Source organism: Nicotiana tomentosiformis, chromosome 3 (assembly GCF_000390325.3).
Source record: "Nicotiana tomentosiformis chromosome 3, ASM39032v3, whole genome shotgun sequence".
Classification (NCBI taxonomy): domain Eukaryota; kingdom Viridiplantae; phylum Streptophyta; class Magnoliopsida; order Solanales; family Solanaceae; genus Nicotiana; species Nicotiana tomentosiformis.
Window position 1 is genome coordinate 125,204,216 of NC_090814.1, and position 20,199 is coordinate 125,224,414.

Consider the following 20,199-nt stretch of genomic DNA (forward strand, 5'->3'; position numbering starts at 1 on the left):
ACGGAATGGATTTCGGACAAAGAGGTTTGCTGGAAATTTCTAGTGCATGGAGCTAATATTGGAAGCTTATATCTCGCAATTCATAAGGAATCGAAAAAGTTTCAAAACATAAAAGTTGTAGTAGTTTGATTCTAGTTTCCAGAAAGTTAAAGCATTCATTATTTGGATATTTGTACAGAAAGTTATGATGGATTAAATGAAGGCTGGTAGAGCAGTTTTGCAAGAATTTTCTGATGCGTGGAGCCGACTTTGGAAGCTTATATCTCGTAATTCATAAGGAATCGAAATTTTTTTCAAAACATGAAAGTTGTATTAGTTTGATTCTAGTTTCCATAAAGTTAAACCATTCATCATATGGACATTAATATATAAAGTTATAATCGATTGAAGGAAGGCTGGTACAAGCAAGTTCTGGTGGACTTTTAGTGACGGAAAATGGACTTTTAGTGATGGATGGGCAGAAACTTAAGGACCAAAAACGGTCATTTACTTCATTTTGTTTTGTATTCTTGGAGCATGGTTCTAGGGCAATTTTCACGAGAAAACATTGGGATACGAGTCGATCGGAGTCGGAAAATCGATGAAAAAGCATAATACTTGGTTAAATTGGAGCAAGTTGAGGTAAGTGACTTGTCTAACTTTGTGTGGGGAAAATTTCCCCTAGGATTGATAATTGTAATGTATGGAAAGTCATGTACACGATGTGACAAGTGTGTACACGGGCTAAATGTGAAAGATTATATTTTAAATTGTGTAGATCACTTGTTTTAAATTGTGTAGATCACTGTTGCGCATTAATTAAATTATTTTATTTTGTTATATTCTTCATTATTGATTTAATGTTTATATTTTAAATTTGCTTGACCTTTTCCTGCTAATTGTTTTATCTGTTTAGTTGGAACTTGGTTTCTTTTATTCTGTGCATTATTTGAAGGTTGATTTTCTTTATATTAAATATTATTAATATGAAGTATTTGACATATTTAAACTTGATATTGAAGCAACGTATTAAAGATTTTGAAATATTATTTTCCTGAATTATTTACTCCTGAATATTTTTGTAAGATTTTCGTACTCATTATGATGGAGCAATGAGCTCTTTATTATGGAAAAATATTATTGTTGAATTATTTTGACATGAGCCGTGAGCTCTTTATTGTGGAAAAATATGTTGTTGAATTATTTTGGCAAGTTAAATTATTTGAGCACCTGAGGTGCAAATTGTGATATATTGTGATATTGATACGCATGCGGTGGTATAAGGTCTGGGTATTGAAGCGCATGTGGTGAGATAAGGGTGGCTTGATACGCGTGGCTAGTAGGGGGAACTACTAGAAGTGATGTAGTGTGATAAGGATGGCTAAAACGCGGGATGCTATTTCGGAAAAAATATTTTCTTTAAAGTAAATTGTGAAGGCTCCCGCAGTGAGATAAGAAAATGAGATATTGTGAATTTGTTTATGATTTGGGACTACGAGGGGGGTACCTCGAGAGTGCCCTTGTTGATATTGATTTATGGCTGCAGTTGCCTTTGATTATTGTTGTGATTTTCTTAAAGTTGAAAAGAATTATGTTTTGTTTCCACGAGGTATTTATTTGCCATTATTTGGTGTAATTAAATGTGACATACTACTTGATTCATTTCCATTGTCATTTTATCTTATTATATTGTTTAAACATTTTTACCATGTCATTATTTATTCTCCAGTAGGGCCTGGCCGGACTTCGTCACTACTCTACCAAGGTTAGGCTTGGCACTTACTAGGCACCGCTGTGGAGTACTCATACTATGCTTCTGCACATCTTTTTGTGCAGATCCAGGTACATCTAGTCAGACCAGACATCAGTAAACTAGCTGTACGAGGAGACTTCCAGGTATATCTGCCAGTGCCCGCAGACTCCGGAGTCCCCTTCTATTCTTGTTATGTTGCTTCCTTATTTTCTTTAGACTCTGTTATATAGAGACATTGAGGATAAATTCTTAGAAGCTTGGGACTTATTTCTACCGGGTTTTGGGAGTTGAAATTGTTTAAATTGTAGTTTATTTATTTCAGATATTTATTATTATTCTGCATTGATAGGCTTACCTAGTCTTAGAGACTAGGTGCCATCACGGCATCCTACGAAGGAAATTTGGGGTCGTGACAAGTATTTTGAAATCATAATTTTCCTTAATTTAATCGTATGAAATAGAATTTACAGGGCAAATAATAATATTTTCACAACTACGATAATGAACAACCTGTAGAAACCCCTAAAATCTGGTGTCACAAGTATATGAGCATTTTCTGAGGAGTATAATGATAATATAACATCTGTCCAGAATGTAAATAAGACAAGATAAAATAAATAGTACGATGGAGACTTAGTGGAATGCGATGCGTAGCCTGAGTTTCAGCTCACGTAAAGTCTTCTCAACAGATCCACCTACGCGCCAAGATAATCACCAACTGACCTATCAAATCCTGCATATATTAGTGCAGAAGTGAAGCAGGAGTACGCAAATCAATGCGTATCCAATAAGTATCTAGCCTAACCCCGGAGAAGTAGTGACGAGGGGTCGACATCGACACTTACTAGTGTAACGACCCGACCGGTCATTTTGAGTATTACAACATCGTTTTCCCCATTTACTACTCAATTTATTCTTTACATTTATTATGTGACTTGCCGGGGTAATTGGTTCGGTCCGGTGAGGTTTTGGAATGAATTGGAACACTTAGTTCCAAGGTTTAAAGTTTAAGTGAAATAGTGACCGGATGTCGACTTATGTGTAAACGACCATAGAATAGAATTTTGATGATTCCAATAGCTCAGTATGGTGATTTTGGACTTAGAAGCATGTCCGAAAAATTATTTAGAAGTCCATAGTTAAATTAGGTTTGAAATGGCTAAAATAGAAATTTAAGTTTGGAAGTTTGACCGGGGAGTTGACTTTTTATTATCAGGGTCGGAATCCAATTCTGGAAATTGGAATAGGTCAGTTATGTCATTTATGACTTATGTGCAAAATTTGAGGCCAATCGGACTTGATTTGATAGGTTTCGGCATCGAATGTAGAAGTTGAAAAATCTTAGCTTCATTAAGCTTGAATTGGGGTATGATTCGTGATTTTAGTGTTGTTTGATCTGATTTGAGGTTTCTACTAAGTTCGTATGTTGTTTTAGGACTTGTTGGTATATTTGGTTGAGGTCGCGGGGGCCTCGGGTGAGTTTTAGATGGCTAACGGATCGAAATTTGGACTTAAACAACTGCTGGAAATTTTAGCCTTCTGGTGCAATCGCACCTGCAGAATTTAGCTCACAAGTTTGGGTTGAGGAAGAGGTCACGACGAGGCATGGGTTGAGGCCGAGATCTCAGAAGCGAGCAGATGGTCCGAAGAAGCGACCAGGCGTGGGTTGAGGCCGAGGTCGCAGAAATGAGCAGATGGTCCGAAGAAGCGACCAGGCATGTGTTGAGGCCGAGGTCACAGAAGCGAATAGACATGGGTTGAGGCCGAGGTCGCAGAAGCGATTGCTCAACCACGGAAATGGCTAAGTTAGTCGCAGGTGCGAAAAGCCCTGGACAGAACATATAAATTCGGGGGTTGGCCATTTTATCCATTTTTGGATTTTAAGAGCTCGGTGTAACGACCGGGCCGTCCGTTTCGAGTATTACAGCACCGTTCCCCCATTTACTGCTCACTTTATGCTTTCTAGTTATTGTATGACTTGCCGGGGTAATTGGTTCAGGCCCAGATGGATTTCGGAGTGAAATGAGACATTTAGTCTCATAATTGGAAACTTAAGTCGGAAAAGTTGACCGGATGTTGACTTATGTGTAAACGATCTCGGATTTGAATTCTGATAATTCCAATAGCTCCGTATGATGATTTGGACTTAGGAGCATGTCCGTAAAATTATTTGGAGGTCCGTAGTGGAATTAGGCTTGGAATGGCGAAGGTTGAATTTTTGGGAAGTTTGACCGAGGGGTTGACCTTTTCATATCGGGGTCGGAATCTGATTCTAGAAATTGGGACAACTCCGTTATGTCATTTATGACTTGTATGCAAAATTTGAAGTCATTCCGGATTGATTTGATATGTTTCGGCACGAGTTTTGGAAGTTGAAAAGTTCAAAGTTCATTAAGTTCGATTTGAAGTGTGATTCATCGTTTCGATGTTGTTATGCGTGATATCAGGCCTCGAGTAGGCCCGTGTTATGTTATTGGACTTGCTAGTATATTTGGATGGGGTTCCGAGTGGCTCGGATGTGTTTCAGATGAGGTTCAGATCACTTTCGTTGCATAGTGCATTGCTGAAGGCTGCTGGTTCTGGTGTGATCGCACCTGGGGCTGGTTTTGCGCAGGTGCGATGGCCACAGAAGCGAAAATGGATTCATAGGAGTGAAGGTATTGCTGGAACAGGAGTCCGCAAAAGCGGAGGATTTATTCGCATTTGCGAAGGCGCAGATGCGGTGCGAGAGGGCACATGAGTGAACGTCAGCGCAGGAGCGCAATTTGGACTCGCACCCGTGTGTGCGCAACAACGGAGTTTCTACCGCAGGTGAAAAGGTTTTTTTGGTTGCAAATGCGACGCTGCAGAAGTGGCTAATGTGCCGCAGGTGTGAGAATGCTGGCAGAAGCTATATTATCGAGGCTTTTGGTTGTTTTATCATATTTTGAGATGTGGGACTCGGATTGAGACGATTTGTGGAGCAATCTTGATCACAAGGATTGGGGTAAGTATTCTACACTTGGTTTTGACTGTATTTCATGAATCTATCTTTATTTTGTGGCATTGGTTGATGAATCTTAAAGAGAAATTGGGGGTTTTAGCCTAAAGTTTCATAATATGAATTTTTGAGTATTGAACATCGAATTGGAGTCGGATATGAGTGAAACTAGTATGGTTGGACTCATAATTGAATGGGTTGTTGGATTTTGTAAACTTTGTCGGCTTCCGAGGTGTGGGCCAGGGTTGGGCTTTTGGCCGATTTTGTGCTTTTGATTCAAGATTTGACCTTTTTCGAACGGGATTGGTTCCTTTAGCATTGTTTGATGTATTTGAGTTATTTTTGGTTAGTTTAGAGCCGTTCGGAGGTCGTAACGCGCGTGTCACGACCCAAAATCCCACCACAGGCGTCGTGATGGCACTTAGTCCCTAATACCAAGTAAGCCAATTATTATTACAATTCAATCCAATTTTGTTTTCAACACATAAACCCATAACGGAAATAATTACAAACAACCTCCCAAGACTGGTAATACTGAGTCACGTACTCTAACTGTATTTATGAAATGATCTCAAGGATGGAATATACAATACTATTCGAATAATAATTAACAATACAATAAAATGGAAATACTCCAAGGGACTGCGACGACCAAGAAACTCTACCTTGAATCCTTGCGATCAACACACTAACTCTGCCCGAGTCCAATATCTCCAATACTTGGTTCTACACAAAAATGTGCAGAAGTGTAGTATGAGTACACCATGGTCAGTACCCAGTAAGTATCAAGACTAACCTCGGTGCCGTAGTGACTAGGTACAATCAAGACACTTACTAGTCAAATAACCTATGCAATATAGCAGTATACAATAGTACTTGAAAATAACTAGCAATAATAACAACAAAAATCAACCAGTGATATAAACAGTAAGGCAACAAGAACACCATAATTATTACTCGAACGAATAAGGAACATAAGTACAACCAATTAAACCTATCCTTCAAATATAAATCTTTCACATATAATTCTTTCCAATAAATACCTTTCGAATATAATTCTTTGAAATAATATTTTGAATATAATTCTTTCAAATAAAAGTCACCTTGTGACACCTTATTTCAAAATCATAAACATACGGGTCTCAACCCACTTCCATATTTCCACGGCACCTCGTGCCAATAGTTCTATCACAATTGCACGGACAACTCATGTGCCAATAATATCAATGTATATAAGATCCACATGATCAATTTATTTCCACTAAAGTGAGTTTATAATTTTTAAATCAAGTAAGAAATCAACAAAGAAATGAATTTATTTTAGAAATTATTTGGGTGAAGAAAATAACATTTCACTTAAATTAAAGAATCGGATAAACTACTGATTTGGATGTAAAACTATTTAATTTAAAACATAATAATAATTTCTTTTACTTAAATTAACTCAATCATCGAAAATCAGTAAGAAAAACCAGAAATATACTTCTTGAGAGTCTCGTGCTCAAAAGACAAAGCCAACACAATACAACTAGGAGCACAAAACACATAATAATAAAGTCAACTAGTATATCACGGAAGAAGAAAAGAATTTACATATTAAATAAAACAAAATCACCCAACGCAAGAACATAAATAAATAAATATCAACAGGGCACTCTCGAGGTACCGCCTCGTAGTCCCAAATCATAAATAAATTCACAATATCTCATTTCCTTTATGGTTTTTTGGAAGATTTTGCAAAAATCTTGATTTTTTTCATTTAAATCCGAAATAAATGATGAATATAACCATAGAATCATAGAGTATAATCAATTTAGGATATAGAACATTTACCCCAATCCATATGGTAAAAATCGCCTCAAAGAACGATTATCTGAGCTTCATAGCTCCAAATATGTTAAAAATAGCTGAAACCTCAAAATATAGCTACTTCCCAGGTATTTACTCTTAGCGATCGCAGAAAATACTTCACGATCGCGAAGCACAAAATTTTTCAGCCCCAAAATTGCTCTTCGCGATCGCGAACAACAAACTCTCCAACTCTTCCAGACAGCCTCTAATATAATGGTCATAACATTTTGTACATAATTCTAAATTGCAAATGGTTTTACTTTCTAAACACCAAGGGCTATAAATTTCATTTGTTTCTCATCTCCCAATTCCTTATATATTGCTATATATAAGCTTCCAAAGTCAGCTCTGTGCAACATAGATTTCCAAACTCTTCCCGGACACCCTATAGTGTATCTATCATAACGTTTTGTACAAAACTTCAAATGACAAATAGTTTACTTTTTTGAAAACTAGACATCAACGGCTACAACTTTCATTTTTAGATCATTTCGACATTCCTTATAGATTGCGAGATATAAGCTTCCAAAGTTGGGTCAGTGCAACATAGATTTTGCTGTGCGATCTCGATTCACAGTGTCCAAATAGCAAAATTGCTCTTCGCGATCTCAACCGTTTGTCCGTGATCACGATGCATACCTCTATGGCCAAATACCAGCAACTAAAAATGGCCTAGAAATGGTCCGTAACCACCCCGAAACTTACCGGAGCCACTCGGGACCTCAACCAAATATACCAACAAGTCCTAAAACATCATATGAACTTATTCGAAGCCTCGAATCACATCAAACAACGCTAAAACCATGATTCGCACCTCATTTCAAGCCTAATGAACTTTGAACTTTCAATTTCTATATCATGTGCCGAAATACATCAAATCAATCCGGAATGAATTCAAATTTTGCACACAAGTCATAAATAACATAACGAAGCTATTCCAATTTTCAGAATCACATTCCGGCCTTGATATCAAAAAGTCAACCCCCGGTCAAACTTCCCAAAAATTCAATTTTCAGCATTTCAAGCCTAATTCCAGTACGGACCTCCAAATAATTTTTCGGACACGCTCCTAAGTCCAAAATCACCATACGGAGCTATTGGAATCATCATAATTAAATTTTGAGGTCGTTTACATATAAGTCAATATTCGGTCAACTTTTCCAACTTAAGTTTTCAATTATGAGACTAAGTGTCTCATTTCACTCCGAAATCCTTCCGGACCCGAACCAACTAACCCGATAAGTCATAAATCAATTGTAAGGTTTAAATTAAGTAGTAAATTGGAGAACAGGGTTATAATACTCAAAACGACCGGCCGGGCGATTACATTCTCCCCCACTTAAACATACGTTCGTCTACGAACGTGCCAAGAACTATTCCGAATGACATTAGATTAGTGAGTGCATTATTTCACACATACTCACAGGTGCTTCTACATCACCGTAAATTTAACAGGGGTCCGACAACATTATTTCAGTGGAAATTATTTCTTTTATTCACATTTGTAAGCTTTAAAGCCAATTTCCTTACACTCCAACAAATTTCAAATTTCTCACATCAACACACGGTATTAGTCCCAACCGGTTGTAGCAATTCGTGCCTACGCACACATCACACACATGTCCATAACCACATCTCTGGTCATAATAGTTGTTTATAATTAATTTCAGCATCCTCAATAAATCTCATATTCACCAAAATCTCATTTCAACTTCTCGTAACACTAACAGCAACACGCAAGGCATGAATACCTCATAATTATTTACCCGAATTAACGACATTTAATGCTACCCGGGCACTCACCTCGTAGGTTAAAACTCAATAATTACAGCACAATTATGGCTAAATATGCACAGAAAAATATACAAGAATTATCAAATAAGCCCATCAGGCATGACTCCCTATTAATACTAAAGTATAAATTTAAATTTCACAAAGGGAGAATTTAAAATCATAAAATATTTCATCACAAGGACCTCGTCCTTATACAACTTCCACCGCGGCTTGTAGCCCGGTTTAAATGTATCACATAATATAAAAATGCGAGGATCTCGTCATCAACTCTGAATCACAAGTATTTTGCACATTGTGCCAACTGAAATTTTTAATTTTCTTTCTTTCATCTTTTCGATATATTTCATAAACAGTTTTCATAACATATAATGAACCCTCATCCCGGTAGGGCATATAATTCATAAAATTGAAATCAGTTATTCCGAAATCACATCAAAACCCACTGTAGTGAGTAATAAAATTACTTTTGGACTTATAGCCCTCAATGGTGCACAAAATACAAATGATAGACATGGGCTAACATGATCAAATCTCCCCAACAAGGATAACATATAAGTGGGTTACAAAGTTACAAAGCTCATTCATAAGTGGAGCATAATAGGAGGACTCGCCTCATCAGGATCGTACCTGTAATGACACCATCTGATGTAGAAGCCTCAGCCATACCATATCAATTATATCAACGGGTCGGCCCTCCCCCTCTAGGATGCCCTCTACCCGCATGTCCTATACCCCTAACTGACTGTGAATGTGGGGTAGTAACTGGAATAGAGCTTGTAGCCTGAGTATTCTGATTAAATCTGCCTCTCCCAAGTCTGGGACAATCTCTCATGATGTACCTAGTATCACCACACTGATAACAGACCCTCTATAGGTTCGGCTGCTCATACTAAGTCTATGCCAGATAACCGAAATAACCGTTATAGAAACCCTGTGTCGGTGATTCATTAAAAGAACTTACTGGAGCACTCCGAGTATTCTAAAATTGTTTCCATGACCCCGTTGATACTGAAATTTAAAATTATTAAGGACACGGGAATACCGCAAGTCCTAGCATCATCCCATACAAATCTCAGCTCTTAATCATATACAAGTTTAGGAGAACCTTTCAATACAACAAAAATACATCTCATGCCAAAACTAATAGTGGACTCCCATCACTTGGCGCGAAGCCATATGGCACATTCCGATGATCCACAATACTAACCTTCATTGCTCGTACGACACCGATCATAAGACACCTCAAGCCATTTATTTGGCGCATTTCATCCTCATGACAGTTAAATTCGCTACCTCCAGTGTCTTGGTTGCTAGTATGTACCCTTCGCTAAATAGAAATTTCATACGAACCACATAGTCTCTAATACCTCCAACTATCTTCAGATCTACATCCACCTCGTGACCTTACCATGATTATGACGATTAGGAAACTAATTAAACCTTCTTAAGATTGTACTTATCAACCAGGTATCAGAACCTGTTGCACCCCCATGTGCACAACTGAATGATCTCTCAATACTTTCACATCCTTGATCTGGACGACACGTGGTAACAATGGTTGAGCAACCCTGGCTCCCTTATAACCCCTCTGTAGTATCACGAACCATTGGCGCATAGTTGATACCGAGTGCACAATTTCATACACGAGTGGATGCAAAAGAACATAAGATATATGTTTCAAGCTAAATAAATGTCGTACGATAATGAATGAAAGAAGTGGAAATTTTTCCAACTAGCTCTGTAGCCTCTCGAAGATAAGTACAAATGTCTCCGTACTGATTCACAAGACTCTACTAAACTCGTTCGTGACTCGTAGAACCTATGAACCTAGAGCTCTGATACTAACTTGTCACGACCCAAAATCCCACCACAGGCGTTGTGATGGAACTTAGTCTCTAAGACTAAGTAAGCCGATTATAATTACAATTCAAGCCAAATTTGTTTCAACACATAAACCAACAACGGAAATAATTACAAACAACCTTTCAAGACTGGTAATACTGAGTCACGAACTCTAACTGGATTTATGAAATGATCTCAAGGATGGAATATACAATACTGTTCGAATAATAATTAACAGTACAATAAAATAGAAATACTCCGAGGGACTGCGACGACCAAGAAGCTCTCCTTCGAATCCTTGAGATCAACACACTAACTCTGCCCGAGTCAGATATCTCCAATACCTGGCTCTGCACAAAAATGTGCAGAAGTGTAGTATGAGTACACCATGGTCGGTACCCAGTAAGTATCAAGACTAACCTTGGTGGAGTAGTGATGAAGTACAATCAAGACACTCACTAGTCAAATAACCTATGCAATATAGCAGTATACAATAGTACTTGAAAATAACTAGCAATAATAATAACAAAAATCAACCAGTGATATAAACAGCAAGGCAACAAGAACACCATAATTTTTACTCGAACGAATAAGGAACACAAGTACAACCAATTAAACATGTCTTTCAAATATAAATCTTTCACATATAATTCTTTCGAATAAATACCTTCCGAATATAATTCTTTGAAATAATATTTTGAATATAATTCTTTCATATAAAAGTGTAACGACCCGGTCAGTCGTTTTAAATATCATAACTGTGTTCCCCCATTTATTGCTCAATTTATGCCTTGCAATTGATTTAGGACGTATTGGGTTAGTTGGTTCGGGTCCGGCAGGAATTCGGAATGAAATGGGACACTTAGTCTCATAATTGAAAATTTTAAGTTAGAAAAGTAGACCGGATATGGACCTTTGTGTAAATGACCTCAGATTTGAATTTTGATGATTCCAATAGCTCCGTATGATGATTTTGGACTTAGGAGCATGTTCGGAAAATTATTTGGAGGTCCGTAGAGGAATTAGGGTTGAAATGCCGAAAGTTGAATTTTTGGAAAGTTTGACCGGGGGTTGACTTTTTGATATCGGGGTCAAATTTTAAAATTTTTAATAGGTCTGTTATATCATTTATGACTGGTGTGCAAAATATGAAGTCAATCGAACGTGATTTGATAGGTTTCGACGTTGTTTGTTGAAATGGAAAGTTTCAAAGTTCAATAGGCTTGAATTGGGGCGTAATTCATGGTTTTAGCATTGTTTGAGGTAATTTGAGGATTCGACTAAGTTTGTATGATGTTTTAGAACTTTTTGGTATATTTTGTTGAGGTCCCGAGGGCCTCGGGGGAGTTTCGGATGGTTAACGAATCAAAACATTGAACTACAACAGTTGCTGCAATTTCCTTCTATTGGATATTTCTTCTGCCAAATTCGAGCCCAGAAATCTCTCAGAATCGAGCCTAGAACCTGCCAAAATCGAGCCCAGGGTCGAGGACCACGATCGAAGCCATGATCGAGCCCAGGGTCGAGGGCCACGGTCGAAAGCATGGTCGAAGCCACGATCGAGGGCTAGGATCGAGGCCTAGGATCGAGGACCAGGATCGAGGGCCAGATTCGAGGCCTAGGATCGAGGACCTCTATCGAAGGCCAAGATCGAGGCAGAACCGAGGTTGTCTAGGCAGAATTATAAAAATAGGGACTTCGTCCCATTCGCCATTTTTGACAAATTGGAGCTTGAGGAGAGGCAAGTTTTGAAATATTTTTAAGGAAAACATGAGGTTAGTCCCTTGTGATTATTTCTATGCCATAATATTGAATTATCATCGACTAGATTACATGATTTTGAGGTGTAAATCGGAGATTGGAACTTAAAAATTTGGAAATAAGATTTGTAGATTTGAGGGTCGAGTTGAGGTCGGATTTTGGTAAAATTGGTATGGGTAGACTCGTGATTGAATGGGCTTTCGAATTTTATAACTTTTGCCGGGTTCCGAGATGTGGGCCGCACGGGCAATTTTTGAGCTAAATTTCGGAGTTTTATTAAAAATTAGTATTTTCTTATGGAATTAATTACAATAAATTTTATTGATTGAAACGAATTATTTGTGACTAGATTTGAGGCATTCGGAGGCCGATTTGCGAGGCAAAGGCATAGCAGAGTGACGGGCGTGTGGGCATGCTAAGTGACGGGCGTATGGGCGTGCACCGAGAGGATTGTGACTTGGTTCGTCCCGGAAAACTGTAAAGTTGAATAATTTGTTGTTAGCTATATGCTCTCTATGTGTTGATAAAAATTTGACTATAAATCATGCTTAGGCTATGTGATAGTACTGTTGGGACCCACAGAGGTCGCGCACTTGTTGAATTTCCTGCTAAGTGCTATATGTACTTAGTCTCAGTTTTTACTTGCACATTTTATCTCAGTCTCTGTTATTATTATTGATACATCATATCATTGTTGTCTGGGCTGATTTCATGATTAATGAGAGCCCGAGAGACTGGAGAGATTTATGACTGACAGAGGCTGAGGGCCTGATTGTGAGATATTGATATCATAGCACGTGAGTTGTCCGTGCAGCAAGTCAGTTGGTAGTACAGATCCTTATATTATACTATAGCACGTGAGTTGGCCATGTGGATCCTTATATTATACTATAGCACATGAGTTGGCTGTGCAACACGTGAGTTGGCCATGCGGATCCAGATATTTATATTATGGAACATGAGTTATTCGTGCATATTATAGCGCTTGGGCTGTAGGAGCCCATCCGGAGTTTGTACACCCCCAGTGAGCGCGAGTACTCATTGAGAGTGAGTGATGAGGGCTGGGAGCCCAATGAGTGATTGTTGTCCTAAAGAGGTTGTACTTGATTTCCATTTATTGTTGCACTTAGTTGCTATTTGTCATTGTTGTGAAATCTCTGAAAGATTGTTGATATACGGATTACATGAACAAGAACTATATAAAAATTGAATTGACATTAAACTGCCCGATTTGATAGCATGTCTATTCTTTGCTGGAATTACTGGAAATGAACCATAACTGTATAGCTCGTTACTATCCTCTGCTACTTATTTATTATTGTTACTTGTTGAGTTGGTTGTACTCATGCTACACCCTGCACTTCGTGTGTAGATCCAGGTGTTCCTGGACATAGCGGGTGTTGATCCTTTCGCGCGGTTGATTTTCAGGAGATTTTGAGGTAGCTGTTGTGTTCCGTAGACCTTGTCTCTCCTTCTTTATCTCTTTGTTAACTATATTTGGTCTCAGACTATTATAGACTATAATTTCCAGACTTGTATTCATATTAGATGCTCATGTACTCAGTGACACTAGGTTTTGGGGAGTGTTTGTATTGTATTTAAATTTTATATTTTCAACCTTAAAGAGAAGTTTTGGTTTATTAAGATTTTCGGCTTGCCTAGTAGCGAGATAGGCACCATCACGACATGTTGGGATTTTGGGTCGTGACAAGTTAGTATCAGAGCCTAGGTTACATAAGTCTCATCTTCGGTACGGAGACGTCTGTACTTATCTTCGAGAGGCTGCAGAACCCTTAGGAAAATTTCACTTTCTTGTATTCTGTCGTGCTAATTTGTTGATTCTGGAAACTAAATTTCTGCTATTCTATTCTCTCACAGATGGTGAGGACACGTACTACCGGATCAGGTGGTCAGCCATCAGTGCCACCAGTTAGGGCCACGAGAGGCCGGGGCCGTGGTAGAGGTCGAGGTGTAGCTCGTACCACAGTTGGAATAGCACCTATAGTACCACCAGTTGTTCCAGCTCAGGAGCAGATTCCAGATATAGTTTAGCCGACAGGATTAGCTCAGGCACCAGCTGTACCCATTGAGATTGCAGGCATTCAGGAGACTTTGGCCCAGATATTGGCAGCCTGCACTGGTCTTGCTCAGGTGGTTTCGGCTCAAGCCGCACCTGCCACTTCTCAGGCTGGGGGAGGTACTCATACCCTCGTTGCCCGTACTCCAGACCAGGTAGTACAGGGACTTCAGATACCGGGGGCACTACCAGCCCAGCCGGTTGTAGCTACTCAGGCCCCGGTAGTTCCTGTTATGGCAGACGATGAGCAGAGGAGACTTGAGAGATTTGAGAGGCTTCAACCTCCACCATTTAGCGGTACTGAGTCATAGGATGCTCAGGATTTTCTAGATATGTGCCTTTTGATGCTTCCGACAGCAGGTATTATGGAGACCAGTGAGGTCTCATTCACTACTTTTTAGTTTTCTAGGGTTGCACTCAGATGGTGGGAGACTTACGAGAGGCGTAGGCCTATTGGCGCATCACCCCTTACTTGGCATCAGTTCTCTGTAGTCTTTTTGGAGAAGTTCATACCTCAGTCCCATAGAGAAGAGCTGCGTAGATAGTTTGACTAGCTTCGCCAGGGTGATATGTCTGTGACGCGGTACGAGATGAGATTTTCTAAGTTGGCTCATCACGCAGTCTGGTTGGTTCCCACTAATAGGGAGAGGATTAAGAGGTTTATTGATGGCCTCACATTTCAGCTGCGGTTACTTATGACTATAGAGTGAGTATCTTGTGCTACTTTTGATGAGGTGGTGGACATTGCTCGGCAGATAGAAATGGTTCGTAGCTAGGAACGTAGAGAGAGAAAGGCTAAGAGGCCTCGTGGTTTGGGTGACTACATCGGTGTTCCTTCAGGGGGTTAGTTTCACCGTGGTAGGGCTCGTTCTTACAGACATGCTCAGACGGGTCATCCAGCTCATCGTGGTGCATCAACTAGCCATGGTTCTTACAGTGCTTACTCAGGCCAGTCTTCATTCAGTGCACTACCAGCGTAGAGTTCTTATCATGCCTCGTCCGCACAGGCTTCTGCAGGTCATTCCTCGGGTTATCAGCAGCAACAGTTCCATCACAGGAGGGGTTGTTTTGAGTGCAGAGAATTTGGTCATTTCAAGAGAGAGTGTCCTAGGCTGTTGAGTGGGGTTTCACAGCAGATTTCTCGATCGACGGCACCAGCACCAACAGTTAGACTACCCACCCTACCATCTCGGGGTGGGGGTCAGGCAGCTAGGGGTCACCCAAGAGGGGGAGGCCGATTAGGAGGCGGGCAGGCTCGATTCTATGCTTTTCTTGCCAGGCTATATGTTGTTGCCTCAGACGCAATGATCACATGTATTGTTTGAGTGTGCCACAGGGAGGCTTCTATATTATTTGACCCTGGTTCCACTTATTCATATGTATCATCATATTTTGCTCATTATCTGGATATGCCCTGTGAGTCCTTAGTTTCACCTATTTGTGTATCTACACTGGTGGGCAATATTATTACTGTGGATCATGTGTATCGGTCGTGTGTGGTAACTATTGGGGAACTGGAGACTAGAGTTGATCTCTTATTACTCGGCATGGTTGATTTCGATGTAATCTTGGGTATGGATTGGTTGTCTCCATGTCATGCTATTCTGGACTGTCACGTAAAAATCATGACGTTGACGATGCCGGGGTTGCCAAATGTTGAATGGAGGGGTTCTCTAGATCTTGTTCCTAGCAGGGTAATTTCTTATTTGAAGGCCCAACGTATGGTTGGAAAGTGATGCTTGTCATATTTGGCCTTTGTGAGAGATGTTGATGCAGATGCTCCTATTATTGATTCAGTACCGGTCGTGCGAGACTTTTCGGATGTATTTCCTGCAGACCTACCGGGTATGCCACCCGACAGGGATATTGATTTTGGTATTGACTTAGTGTAGGGCACTCAGCCCATTTCTATTCCTCCGCATCGTATGGCACCAGCTGAGTTAAAAGAATTGAAAGAGCAACTTCAGGAACTCCTTGAAAAGGGGTTTATTAGGCCTAGTGTGTCATCTTGGGGTGCACTGGTTTTGTTTGTGAAAAAGAAAGATGGTACTATGTGGATGTGCATTGATTATAGGCAGTTGAACAAAGTTACAGTCAAGAATAAATATCCATTGCTGCATATTAATGATTTATTTGACCAGCTTCAGGGAGCGAGGGTGTTCTCCAAAATTGATTTGAGGTCTGGGTATCACCAATTAAAAATTTGGGATTCGGATATTCTAAAGATGGCATTCAGGACTCGTTATGGCCTCTATGAATTTCTTGTTATGTCTTTTGGGCTAACCAATGCCCCAGCAGCATTTATGCATTTGATGAATAGTGTATTTTAGCCATATCTTGATTTATTTGTCGTGGTATTTATTGATGATATTTTGGTGTACTCACATAGCCGGGAAGAGCATGCACAACTCTTGGGTAATGTATTACAGAGGCTGAGTGAGGAGAGACTTTATGCTAAATTCTCTTAGTGTGAGTTCTGGCTTAGTTCGGTGGCATTCTTGGGACATATAATGTCCAGTGATGGAATTAAGGTGGATCCAAAGAAAATAGAAGCAGTTCAGAATTGGCCCAGACCATCCTCAGTTACTGAGATTCGGAGTTTTCTCGGCTTGGCCGGTTATTATCATCGCTTCGTGGAGGGATTCTCGTCTATTGCATTGCCTATGACTAAATTGACGCAGAAAGGTTCTCTATTCAGGTGGTCGGATGAATGTGAAGAGAGCTTTCAAAAGCTCAAGACAGCTTTTACTACAGCTCCAGTATTGGTGTTGCGTACAGGTTTAGATTCTTATACTATGTATTGTGACACGTCATGGATTGGTCTCGGCGTAGTACTTATCCAAGACGATAGGGTGATTGCCTATGCATCCAGACAGTTAAAGGTACATGAGAAGAATTATCTAGTCCACGACCTTGAGTTAGCAGCTATTGTTCATGCCTTAAAAATCTGGCGGCATTACTTATACAGTGTCTAGTGTGAGGTATATACAGATCATCAGAATCTACAATATTTGTTTAAATAGAAGGATCTTAATTTGTGGCAGCGAAGGTGGTTAGAGTTGCTTAAGGATTATGACATTACTATTCTCTATCACCCCGAAAAGGCCAATGTGGTGGCCGATGCCTTGAGTCGTAAGGCAGAGAGTTTGGGCAGCTTAGCATACTTACCGGTAGCAGAGATGCCTTTAGCCTTAGAGGTTCAGGCCTTAGCTAATCAGTTTGTTAGATTGGATGTTTCCAAGCCAAATCAAGTTTTGGCTTGTGTGGTTTCTCGGTCTTCTTTATATGATCGCATCAGAGAATGCCAACATGATGATCCACATCTGCTTGTCCTTAAGGACACAGTTCATCACGGTGATGCCAAGGAAGTCAATATTGGAGATGACAGTGTATTATAGATGCAGAGAAGGATATGTGTGCCTAATGTAGATGGTTTGCGTGAGCTGATTCTCCAGGAAGCTCACAGATTGCGGTACTCTATTCATCCCGGCCCGACAAAGATGTATCAGGATTTGAAGCAGCACTATTGGTGGAGGTGGATGAAGATGGATATAGTTGGGTTTGTAGCTCGATGTCTAAATTGTCAATAGGTGAAGTATGAACATCAGAGGCCGGGAGGATTGCTTTAGAGACTTGAAATTCGGGAGTGGAAATGGGAGCGTATTACCATGGATTTCGTAGTTGGGATCCCACGGACCTTGAGAGAGTTTGATAATGTTTGGGTGATAGTAGATCGACTGACCAAGTCCGCACATTCTATTCTAGTTGGTACTAATTATTCTTCGGAGCGGTTGGCTGGAATTTATATTCACGAGATTGTTCGCCTACACGGTGTGCTGGTGTCCATTATTTCAGATCAGGGAACGCAGTTTACCTTACATTTTTGGAGGGCAGTGCAGCGAGAATTGGGCACACAGGTTCAGTTGAGTACAACATTTCATCCTTAGACGGATGGACAGTCCGAGCGCACTATTCAGATATTGGAGGATATGCTACACGCTTGTGTCATTGATTTTGGGGGTTCTTGGGATCAATTTCTGCCATTCGCAGAGTTTTCTTACAATAAAAGCTCCCAGTCAAGCATTCAGATGGCTCCGTATGAAGCTTTATATGGGAGACGGTGTCGGTCTCTGGTGGGTTGGTTTGAGCCTGGTGAGGTTAGACTATTGGGTACTGACTTGGTTCAGGATGCTTTAGAGAAGGTCAAAATAATTCATGAACGACTTTGCACGACACAGTCTAGACAAAAGAGTTATGCCGACAGGAAGGTTGGTGATGTTATTCACTTGGTTGGGGAGAAGGTTCTGCTCAAGATTTCACCCATGAAGGGTGTGTTGAGGTTCGGGAAAGAGGGCAAGTTGAGCCCTCGGTATATTGGGCCTTTTGAGATACTTAAGAAAATTGGGGAGGTGGGTTGTGAACTTGCTTTGCCACCTAGTCTATTAGGTGTTCATCCAGTGTTTCATGTATCCATGATCCGAAAGTATGTCGGGGATCCGTCTCACATTCTGGATTCAGTACAGTACAGCTGGACGGTAATTTGACTTATGATGTGGAGCCGGTGGCTATTTTAGACCGGCATGTTTGAAAGTTGAGGTCAAAGAACATAGCATCAGTGAAGGTGTAGTGGAGAGGCTAGACAGTCGGAGAAGCTACTTGGGTGATGGAGCAGGAGATGCGAAACAAATATCCACACTTATTTGAGACTCTTAGTATTATTCTAAACTCGTTCGAGGACGAACAATTGTTTAAGAGGGGGAGAATGTAACGACCCGACCGGTCATTTTAAATATTATAACCCCGTTCCCCCATTTATTGCTCAATTTATGCCTTGCAATTGATTTATGACGTATCAGGTTAGTTGGTTCGGGTCCGGAAGGAATTTGGAATAAAATGAGACACTTAGTCTCATAATTGAAATATTTAAGTTAGAAAAGTGGACCAGATATGGAACTATATGTAAATGACCTCGGATTTGAATTTTGATGATTCCAATAGCTCTGTATGGTGATTTTGGTCTTAGGAACGTGTCCAGAAAATTTTTTGGAGGTCCGTAGAGGAATTAGGCTTGAAATGCCGAAAGTTGAATTTTTTAAAAGATTGACTGGGGGTTGACTTTTTGATATCGGGGTCGAAATCCGATTCTGAAAATTTTAATAGGTCCGTTATATCATTTATGACTGGTGTCCAAAATTTGAGGTCAATCGGACGTGATTTGATAGGTTTCGGCGTTGTTTGTAGAAATGGAAAGTTTCAAAGTTCAATAGGCTTGAATTGGGGTGTAATTCATGGTTTAACGTTATTTGAGGTGATTTGAGGATTCGGCTAAGTTCGTATGATGTTTTATGACTTGTTGGTATATTTGGTTGAGGTCCCGAGGGCCTCGGGTGAGTTTCGGATGGTTAACAGATTAAAACATTGAACTACAATAGCTGCTGCAATTTCCTTCTGTTGGAAATTTCTTCTGCCAGATTCGAGCCCAGAAATCTCTCAAAATCGAGCCCAGAACCTGCCAGAATCGAGCCCAGGGTTGAGGGCCATGATCGAAGCCATGATCGAGCCCAGGGTTGAGGGCCACGGTCGAAAGCAGGGTCGAAGCCATGGTCGAGGGCCAGGATCGAGGCCTAGGATCGAGGGCCAGGATCGAGGCCTAAGATCGAGGCAGAACCGAGGTTGTCTATGCAGAATTATAAAAACTGGGACTTCGTCCCATTCACTATTTTTGACACATTGGAGCTTGAGGAGAGGCGATTTTTGATATATTTTCAAGGAAGACTTGAGGTAAGTCCCTTGTGATTATTTCTACGCCATAATATTGAATTATCATCGAATAATCCGACAAGATTAAATAATTTTGAGGTGTAAATCGGAGATTGGAACTTAGAAATTTAGAAATAAGATTTGTAGATTTGAGGGTCGAGTTGAGGTCGGATTTTGGTAAAATTGGTATGGGTAGACTCGTGGTTGAATGAGCTTTCGGATTTTGTAACTTTTGTCGGGTTCCGAGACGTGGGCCCCATAGGCAATTTTTGAGCTAAATTTCGGAGTTTTATGAAAAATTTGTATTTTCTTATGGAATTAATTCCAATAAATTTTATTGACTAAAACAATTTTTTTGTGACTAGATTCGAGGCTTTCGAAGGCCGATTTGCGAGACAAAGG